General features: G+C 46.9%; 1 pseudogene; it reads right to left on the bottom strand.

The window, feature by feature from the left end:
• Positions 1-898: 898 nt before the first annotated feature.
• LOC122129082 lies at positions 899-10819 on the bottom strand (annotated as a pseudogene).
• Positions 10820-11267: the final 448 nt, after the last annotated feature.

Here is an 11267-nt window from a genome sequence, read left to right as displayed (position 1 = left end):
TTGTTGCAACACATAGGAGATACACAAGGATAGAAACGTTAACACGAACACAAACACAGACTCAGGCCATTTAGTTCTGCTTTCTGACCGTCTACATTTGACGTCTGTAATCTCTCACTCTTTCACAACAAGTTCCTACACAGTGCATAGTGTGTCATTGCCTGGTAGAAAAGGAGGAACCATGTTCAGCGCTATCGCTTCTGAGAATCCACACTATTCATTTACAGGCAAGAGAGGAGGGAAAAAAAAAACGGAAAAACAGCTGATAAAACTTTTTTCCCACCATCAGTTAGCAAAGATATTAGAAAACCGTCAACACATACAGAACAAGTAGTACAGACGAAACGCTGCAAGACATTCGAGCCTCGCTCCACAGCGAAGAACAGGGGGAGGGCTTGGACACACAACCATGACAGCCATCTTGGTCACCGTGACAACTAGCGAGACACAGCCCCGACGGACTGATGATATTGAGCGCTTCTTAGTGTTCAATGATTGTTCGAACTCCATAGATTTATTCAAAAACATACAAAATAAAAGAGAGAGGTGCAGAAACTATGAAATAAAATCAAAACAGCCAGAAGACAATTCACAATGCAGGGGTGACCCGACGCCATTTTTCTATCCTGATGATGAAGTGTGATGGACAGAGCATAGGCCTTTACAAAGTGTTTTAGTTTTCTTTTTTTTTTAAACAGCATTCACAGTTTCCAGGTAGTGTGAAGGAGAGGCGTGATGGACCTCCAGCCTGGTCCCACTAGTGTCATGTCACACTAGCTTCTGGGGAATGATCAACAGTGAGGCGATGGTTCTGCTCCGAGCAGGACCCCTCAGAAAAATTCGGTTTTTTTTTTGTTTCTTTTTGTTGTTTTGTGTTTGTTTGCTCCGTGTTGTTTTAGTGTTGGAATGACGTCGGCCATTGAAGAAGAAATGCACTTAAACCCTTCAGTCTTTGCATCGTCTGGAGAAGGTAAGATCTGAAGACACTAAGGACCCAAATATGAGCTGATGGGGGATTCTCCTAAAAACTGAACTTTGAACCCTGAAAAGGGGAAAGTCACTGGAAGAAAAAAAAGAAGAAATGAAAATCTATGAGAAATGCTGTGATGTTAAACTGGAGCTGCGGAGTGGTTCTATCCCTCTATTTCCACTCAGGTTTCCTTCCTTCTCTCCGTTTCTTCACACCACCTTCTCCTTCTCCTCCTCATCCCTCTATCCCCCCCTCAATCCCGTGACGATCTTCTCCTCTCACACCGAGGTCTCAGACTGCAGTCGCATCACAAACTTGTGGCTCTTGGGGTCGATGAACTCCTCTCCCAGGTTCAAGAAGGGGAGGGCCGTCACCGTGACGACCAGGGCAAAGTCGAGGCGGCGCAGGGAAAAGACCTGGCCCTGGCGCAGGGCAGAGGTCACAGGCTCCTCGCTGACCAGCGTCCACTGGCGCCCTCTGCCGTTTTCACGCTGGTACTGCAGGGTGGGGCCTGTGTTGAGGTATCGTTCCAGGAAAGCCTGAGGAAAGGAGAAAAAAATGGAGAGAGAATTAAGTGGACAGGTACATATTACTTTCTACTTTAATAATGCTTATAATTCCACGATAATCGGTAATCAGTCATTTAAAAGTTAATTTGAAAAGATAATTTGAAAAGAAAACTCAGCATGAGACAGGTTGGCATACAACATGGGTATCACGCACACACACGCATACACCCAAGATGTGCGCCAACCTCTCATGCGGAGTCCTCTTGAAATTATCTTATGCATGCGCGCGCGTGTGTGTGTGTGTGTGTGTATGTATGTATCCTAGGGTGATTTTCAATCTGATGCTGTTGGTCAATGATGGTTCTTGATGAAAAACTCATAATGCTACTGCTACCACTGTGTATAGCTGTGTTTGTGCAACCACCCCTCAAATTAGCCAGTTCATGTCAGAACACTCTCTGCCTATTTACCGCTGTCTCAACAAAGTGGTGTGACTTTCTAAAAACAAAATGCTGGCACTGCCCTTTCAATTCCTCTTCAGACGTCTTACACAACTGCTGTCTATTTTGGGGACCCATTTCCAGTACCACTGACTTGCCCATGGAGGTATTACCATATTGTGCAGGCTATAAACCGCACTGTATATAAACCACACTACAATATTTTATGCCATTTTTTTTACTAAACTAAAATGCCATGTAGTTGTTGATGCTAGCCATTTAAAAAGTTGCATGGTATGGGCAATTTCAAGCAAAATGCTAAAATCCTCTACTTGCACGTATAATACACCACCACACACATTCCCAGTCACAGTGAAAAATCATGCATTTACCGTTTATAAAGTTATATAGAATAGAGTAGCTAGCTAAAGGAAACTTTGAATAACCTATAACGTTTATAGGGCAGAGTGACATTTGATGGCTAATTTATCTAAGATCTGAGTGGGTGAGCTGTAGGACTATTCCCTAGACTGACTAGAAAAGTTTACGGCCACTAATTACACTGGTAATATGTGTCCGTACGTTGACAATTATATGAGTAGTGTGCATTTGTATGTGCGATGAATATGAGGTACCAAGTATAATAAGAGTAGAGTGTGTATGTTTGAAGGGTAATTGCAGGGTTTGGGGTTTGTGTGTTTGTGTGTGTGTGTGTGTGTGAGTAGGAAACGTATGTGAGGCTTGAGTGAGATTGTGGTGTGTCTCTGTGTGTGTCTCTCTGTGCGCGCGTCTCTGTGCGCGTCTCTGTGCGTGTGTGTGTCTGTGCGTGTGTGTGTCTGTGCGTGTGTGTGTCTGTGCGTGTGTGTGTCTGTGCGTGTGTGTGTCTGTGCGTGTGTGTGTCTGTGCGTGTGTGTGTCTGTGCGTGTGTGTGTCTGTGCGTGTGTGTGTCTGTGCGTGTGTGTGTCTGTGCGTGTGTGTCTGTGTGTGTGTGTCTGTGTGTGTCTGTGTGTGTCTGTGTGTGTCTGTGTGTGTCTGTGTGTGTCTGTGTGTGTCTGTGTGTGTCTGTGTGTGTCTGTGTGTGTCTGTGTGTGTCTGTGTGTGTGTGTCTGTGTGTGTCTGTGTGTGTCTGTGTGTTAGCCTACCTTGGGCGTCATGTTGTGGGTGATGCAGAACTGCAGGTGTGCGATGATGCTCTCCATGCTGTGGTAGGGCTGCTGGCGCGTGGTGCGCAGGAACTTCTGCATGGCGCCGGGCCATGGGCCGCGAAGATGGCCTGCGCCGCCTCCGAGGGTCCGATCACCTCGCCGCGGGTGCTTGGGCGACGATGGCCGCCGCTTCGTCGTTCCTGCAGTCGCTTGATGTGGGTGTGAACGGCCTCCTCTACTGCCACCCACCAGTCTGGGAGGAGGAAGTGCCACATAGATACATTACACATAATACATTCGAATAGTCAGAGGGCCAATTGGGTTCATATTCATAGGATGACTGGGACTTGAGCAAGTGTTTTGTAGTGAACACAGGAACCCATTCTGTTCTGGGGTAATCAAACACTGAACAGATATGAATGAGGAAATACATGACTTCCTTTGTAAGACCCTTATCAACCCAGAGTGGGCTATGTCCACATACAACAAAGCCACACTTCCTTTTAAAAGACAATGATCCTAAACCGTGTGCTGTGAACTATGTACTAAAGTTTAAGGTGGTATCCTAAATTGTATACTGAAGTAGAAATGTGTAATGCATCTATATGTATACAATGTATGTAATGTAGAAATGTTCTGAATGGTATTTTGAAGTTGAAACAGTTACCCTGCAGATACCCTAAGTGGTGCATTGACACTGAAACAGTTACCCTGCAGATACCCCAAGTGGTGCATTGGCACTGAAACAGTTACCCTGCAGATACCCCAAGTGGTGCATTAACACTGAAGCACCTACCCTGCACAGTCTGTAGAAGTTAAAAAGCTAAACCTTAATCATGTATTTAGGTCAACTGAAGGCTGAAGAGCTCTCTCTGTCTCTGTCGCTCCCCCAACTCTTGCAGTTTGCCCCCTCTTACACACCACCACAGCTGTCACACAAGCAGGTGCACACACGCGCACACACACACCCTACCAAAACACACACCAGTGCCCTACCAAAACACACACACACACACACACACACACACGTGCTTTACCAAAACACACACACAAACGTGCTCTACCAAAACAGACACACACATGCTTTACCAAAACACACACACGTGCTTCACCAAAACACACACGGGCAAACACACACCTGGCCTTGCGCTTGCGAACGCCGACGCTCATCTCGCGCCCTCCGGTCGCTAGTTAGTACTCATGTGTGGGGAGTTGTCCCGCCTCCGAGCAGGCGGCCGCGCAATCACTGGCGCCTCGGCTGGCCGGTGTTGAGTTAGTACGGTTTGCTTAGCTGTCTTCTCTGTCGATCGTACAAACGACCGACGCGAATCAATGGCACGGAACACAATAGGGAACTTACATGGGATTGATACTGAACCCTTTTCACAAAACAATGGAAAGGGGATGGGGGTGACAAACGAGGTCAACGAGCAAGTAAAAAGGTCAGACAAAGGCGCAAGATAGCAGAGAGAGAGAGAGAGAGAGAGCAGACGAGACAAAGCGAGAAACGAGAAAGAGAAAGAGAAGAGGAGAGAGAAAATAGAAATAGAAATAGAAACTAAGAAGCGAATGAGAACGCTTGAGACAGTCAGCGAGAGAGTAAGAGATGCACGACGTCTGGGTAAATTAAGGAAACAAAAGAAATAAACTCTTCACCTTCCTCCAAGCGAGTAGACTTTGAAGCCAGACATCTTCTTTGAGAGGATGGACTTGGGCAGGTTGAGCAGCGCCGGGTTGTAGACGGGGAAGTCACTGTAGTACTGATCCAGGACCCACACAGCTGCACGCTGGATACTGCAAGCAAGCAAGCAAGCAACAGATGTTAATTGTAGTATAGTCAGCCATCTTAGTCAGCCATCGTCCTCAGCATCTACACAATCCACACTAGTGAGTGCAGTTGTGACACTCAGCAAAAACAAACGGCCATTCTGCATTTCAAAAGACATCAATGTCCAATTAACCACAATCTCTACCAAAACAAATCCCTCATTTTAAACATTTTATTTGAATCATTTGTAGGGGTTTAGAATTAGTTCTGTCCTGAAAAAAAAAACAGCAATACCATTTTTTGTATACATAGGGGTATACAATACGTTATCGTTTAAAAAGTGGAGAATCCCATACGAAAGTTACAGAGTTATGATCGTTGCTTCCCACTAGTGGCACAAGTGGTGAATGACAGTCAAGATGACTCGACACATTAAGCAGCCCCTATGGGGGAGCTGCACTGCCAGATAGCAGAGGCCTAGCTTCATGGGTCCATAGAGCTGTACTAGTTACCATAAACTAGTCATTTCAAGAGTTTGTGTGTGTTAAATTGAACCTGATCGCTGTGTAAAAGAAGCATAGGTTCAGTCAATTCATTGCTAAACTGGAAACAAGATCTACATTTACCACCACCTACCCTGAACATAAAATGTATCATGCAACAAAAATAAATGTATAAGAAAATGTATAAAGTACCAAATGCAAGACTTTTTTTCTGCAATACATTTAAAAATTGAACCGTTTTCCTGTCATCATTTCATTGTTGATAATCACAATCTGCTGATTTGCAAGCATTCAAATATCGAACGTAACATTAGATCAAGAATGGAACTAAAGTTGTAACTGTCAGTGTTTGAGTCCAACTTATAATTAAGTTATGTGAGCTGATCAATGTTTTACATAAGTTATTGAATGTATTGCCAGCTACACACTCATATAAGCTACAAACAACTAATTGATGTTTATGTGAGCTAATTAACGTGATTGATCATTTTAATGTAAGCTAATCTCAATTGATCAGTAAGAGTATTTCTCCCTGCCAGTGAGAGGTTACTGGTAGTAAGGTTCAGCATTGCTGAGGTTGAATGCAAAGTCATCCCAGGGGACTAATCAAAGAAAAACTGACACCCTCCCCACACACACACACACACCACACACACAAGCATATCCAATGACGGCCTCAACCTCAGGATAGACAAACAATGAGAATAAAGAGTCTATGTCATGACCTGCCCTTTTCTTCGCTGTTAACACACACACACCACACACACACCACACACACACACACACACACACACACACACACACACACCACACACACACACACACCACACACACACACACACACACACACACACACACACACACACAAGGAAATGTATATCAATTAACTCAGTGTCATATGAACCTATGGTAAAAAAAAGAACCCTTTCTTTGGCTAATTACATCATGTCTAATGAACCTCAAACAACTCCAAACTTACCCCTGCACTCCTCTGCCGCAGTGCTCCGTGCTCCTCGTCACCTGAGCAGGCATCCCCAGTGATCTCGCCGTCCTGCCTTCCTTCCGTCACCGCGGACACTCATCTGTGTTGGACGAGTGTCTGGCACTAACACTTTAACTCATCGGTGTTGGACGAGTGTCTGGCACTAACACTTTAACTCATCTGTGTTGGACGAGTGTCTGGCACTAACACTTTAACTTCATTTCTTCCCAAAATGCAGCCCCTGCATATTTTTCTGAATCACCTGATGTGGCCGACGCTATTGTAAAGTATGACCCAGTTTTCCTCTCCGTGTCTTTCTCTATCTACCATCCACCACACGAACATATCTCTCTCTCTCTCTCTCTCACACACACACACCACCACACGAGCTGAAAATAATGTAGCAGCTTGCCCCACTTAAACGTCCAATCTAAAAAACACACATACGCCTCACATATTCACCCTATATTCACCCCATATTCAAGACAATCTCACTCAAGCCTCACGTTTCCTACACACACACACATTCATGGCACACACAGCCATACACTACACATATTAATAGCCAACATACAGACACAGCAACAGATAAATGTTCCTAATATTGCTACCCTGCAGGCACCCATAGTCACCTAATGTGTCACATGTTCCCTTCAGCAGAGACAACATCAAATCACACACGCACACACACACACACTCAGACACTTACACACACACACACACACACAATCATCCTATACACAGACACAGACACACACAGACACACACAGACACACACAGACACACACAGACACACACAGACACACACAGACACACACAGACACACACAGACACACACTCCCTTACCTGAAGTGTCCGACGTTGTAGAAGCGGCTGGCCCCGTCCGTAGTGCGCACCACCTTGAGGCAGAAGGCGGGCTGCAGCTGCCTGATCTCCAGCAGCACCAGCGCCAAGGTAGCTGGATGAAGAGCAGCGCGTCCACCAGCGACGCCGCGTAGCCCACGATGCCCGGTAGTCGCGCTCCGGCGCGGCTCCAGCACGCGCACGCCGTAGAAGAGCCAGTAGGACGCGCACGAAGAGGAAGAGCAGCGCCATGAGCAGGCCCGCGGAAGACGAAGAGGCGCGGCAGGGTGGCGCGGGGCTGGCGCAGGAAGAGCGCCCACGACGACAGGCGCCAGCACCAGCAGCTTGAAGGCCAGCGAAACGTAGAGGCCCTCGCAGGGCACGCCGCACGGCTCAGCTTGCTCGCGCCACAGCAGCTGGGGCAGCAGGAGGAAGGCCAGCGGCGTGAGGAGGGGCGAAGAGGCCCAGCGCCCGCTCAGGGCCGGCGCGGCGAAGCGGCGGCACTCACAGGGGCGAGGAGTCTCCAGCTCCTTGGAGGCCGCGCGTCAGGTCCTCGTTGGAGACGCTGTGCTCGGACGTGCCGGTGACCACCGTGGTGGTCTCGCCCCAGTTGTCATCCTGATGAGAGAGGGAGACAGAAGGAGGAGGAGGAGGAGGAGGAGGAGGAGGAGGAGGAGGAGGAGGAGGAGGAGGAGGAGGAGGAGGAGGAGGAGGAAGAAGAAGAAGAAGAAGAAGAAGAAGAAGAAGAAGAAGAAGAAGAAGAAGAAGAAGAAGAAGAAGAAGAAGAAGAAGAAGAAGAAGAAGAAGAAGAAGAAGAAGAAGAAGAAGAAGAAGAAGAAGAAGAAGAAGAAGAAGAAGAAGAAGAAGAAGAAGAAGAAGAGAAAGAGCGTAGATGTAGGGAAGGACAGAGACACACACAGACATGATATGAAGTAGGTGGAGAGGAGAGGGGGAGGGAGAAGGAGAGACAGAGAAAGAAATATTATACATAGACAGTCAGTCAGAGAAGGAGACACAGAGAGAGAGAGACATAGATGAAAGGAGAGATACACAGGCAGAGATGAAGTAGTTGGATAGGAGAGGGGGAAGGGAGAGAGATGGATGTGAAGTGCATTGAGAACAGAAAGAGACAAAGTGAGAAGAATGGCATGATGGGGGTGTGAGAGAGTGTGTGTGTGTGTGTGTGTGTGTGTGTGTGTGTGTGTGTGTGTGTGTGTGTGTGTATATGTGTGGGGAGGGGGGAGAAAAAGAAGCAGATATTTTAAAAGAGCAGACAGAGAAAGTAAGAAGAGAGAGAGATAGAGAGAGGATAAGGAAAAGCATGGAGATAAGAGAGAAGAGTAGCAGCATTAGTGGTAAGAGAGCACACAGCAGCCAGAAAGAAGGAATAGAGTAAAAGAGAGATGAAAGGGAAAGAGAGGAGTGGGGGAAGGGGGAAGAGAGAGAAAGGAAATAATTAATTAGCATTGCTCAGGTCTTAACATTATCATGCTTATTTACAAAAACAGGCTTTTGAGCCAAGAAAAAAATCAACATAAAACAGAATTTTGTGTAACTGTAATGGGTATTACACGGTTTTTGATGGTAAAAGATCATCAGCATGTCTCTGGAAAAAGGCTGTTTTCTCTTTAATTCTACATTATCATAATTACCATCACCATCTCTTTATATGCTGGAACCATTTGTTATAACATTAAGATCATCAGCATTTCTCTAGAAAAAGGCTGTTTTTCCCTTTATTTCTGCATTAACATCATTAACCATCTCTTTATATGCTGGTACCATTTCTGGACACCATACCACAGGGCTCTGTACATTTGACATCAAAGTCACTTGTTTTCATTGCATTGGCTCGGTAGTTCAATTTAAATGTGACCTCGGTGACTGTGCCACTGGTTGGACATGGGTGAGTTCATGATGTTGATGATTGATGTGATGTGATGTGTGAGCTGTACGGGTACTGGGGTACGGGTACTGGGGCGGTTCAAGGTTGCTTGTGTGAGGCCCAGTTCGGCCACTGAATTATGTTTCGCTGGAATGGAAGATGAACACCTGATGCCCCTGAGAATCCATAACAAATTACAACATGGAACACACACACACACACACACTGCTGTGGCGCCAGCACGCAGGCATGTTCAGTCATGCTTTTAACGAGGCTTCGTTCTGGATTCCTCGAATGCCGTACCAAAAACACATGTACACACACACACAGACGATTCAGTGATTAAACTGAAACTCAGAAAGCCTCCCTTGAATGCAACATTAATCCGAGTGTCAGAGTCTCCACTGTGAGAGAGAGTCACCCAAGAGAGCCTTGGCCTGAGCATAAAGCCTTCACACAGGCAGGCAGCCATCGCTGCTCCCAGAGAGAGCCTTCACACAGGCAGGCAGCCATCGCTGCTCCCAGAGAGAGCCACTAAGATAATGAAGTGGAGCAGGAGATTAATGATCTGTGCCGATATAAAAAGCCCTGTTCCTAAAAGAGAACGGGACGGAAGAAAGGAATGATCGAGAGAAGGCGGCGGCGGGAGGGCGAGAGGAGGGAGGGATGGCCGTGGAAGAGGAGATGAAGCGGGAGGGGGCGGGGCGCGTGAGGCAATAACGATTAAGGAGGTATAAAAAATGACTGACATTAGCAACACGGGCTAAAGCGTGCACTGTCTAATTAGGGGCGGAAAGAGATTTATAACTTTGGATGGGAAAACAGGACGAGGTAGGAGTGCAAGAGAGACCTCCAGGGGGGTTTCAAGCCTAATTTTGCCATCTCTTGTTCACCTTAGTAAGAGACGCGTCAGGTTGGACATTTTACGGACCAGAGTGCTTCTGGATTATGGTTGCAAAGACACTCATGCAATGGAAACAAGAAGAGAGAGAGCACTGGTTTGTCTACTATTGTGTTTGTGTGTGTGTGTGTGTGTGTATGTGTGTGTCTCCGACTATCTAACACTGAGCTGTGTCTGAACTGGGCGCTCCATCTAGAACACTCCCAATCAAGGTCAGGCGTTTGATTGGATTATCACTCCCAGTCCAGTCCAGTCCAGGCCAGGCCAGGCAGCACGTTGCCTTGGCGTGAGCACTCGCCTACGTGAGATCTTAAGTGTCCTTACCCGATCATCTCCGCGGGTCGACTCTGTGTCCAGCAGCGGCTCTCCTGGAGCCTGGATGGTGACGGATTTGTCACCGCGGCTACTGCCATCTCGGCTCTTCGAGCGATGTCGGTCCCTCCGATCCCTGAGACACACACACAAAGAGATCAGACATGCTAGTGTTCAAAAATATTAAATATATATATAAACCAGTGTGCGAGGATACTTCAGAAGTCACCTAGCAATTGCAAAACGAGTTGTTACCCGACATATTCATTTGTATGTGTGTGCATTTGTGCTTCAATACTTAAACATTTATGCTCATTCGTGTGTGTGTGTATGTGAAGGTACACCTGCTCTTGTGTAGGTGATAGTCAAGCACTTGGAAGTGGGAGTTGTGTGTTTAATTGTATGTATGTAACACAAATGTAACACTTTCATTTGGGCATGCTTCTGTGCATATTTACACACACACACCTGTGTTTGCGGGAGCTCCGCGAGTGGGACGACTTGTAGGAGTAGCCCGAGTACTGCGACTCGTTGTCCATGTCTGAGGCTAGCGGGGGGTTTGTGGGGCCCTCCTCCCCCCGTGCCTCCTCCTGCTCCGCCCAGCTGACTCTTGCGCTCGCTCAGGGACTTAGACGAGAGGGCCAGTGGCAGTTTCAGTAACTCCACCTTACTCCTGAGAGAATCTATCTTGGAGGCTGACTGGCAGGAGAGGAGGAAGAGCTGAGGAGAGGAGAGGAGAAGTGTGGAGAGGAGAGGAGAGAAGAAGTGTGGAGTGGAGAGGAGAGGAGAGAAGTGTGGAGAGGAGAGGGAGAGCAGGGAGTGATTTGAGAGTGTGAATATGATCGATAGTGTGTGTGTGTGTGTGTGTGTGTGTGTGTGTGTGAGAGAGAGAGTCAGTGAGAGAGAGTGTCAGTGTGAGAGAGAGAGAGAGAGAAAGAGAGAGAGAGCGAGGTTTAACACTCTATAATGAAACCAATATTAAAATCTTTGCATTACTGCAAACAGCAAA

This window comes from Clupea harengus, unplaced genomic scaffold, assembly GCF_900700415.2.
Source record: "Clupea harengus unplaced genomic scaffold, Ch_v2.0.2, whole genome shotgun sequence".
In the NCBI taxonomy this organism is placed as follows: domain Eukaryota; kingdom Metazoa; phylum Chordata; class Actinopteri; order Clupeiformes; family Clupeidae; genus Clupea; species Clupea harengus.
The sequence above is the reverse complement of the archived record's forward strand: the minus strand, read 5'-3'. Positions and strand labels throughout refer to the sequence as shown.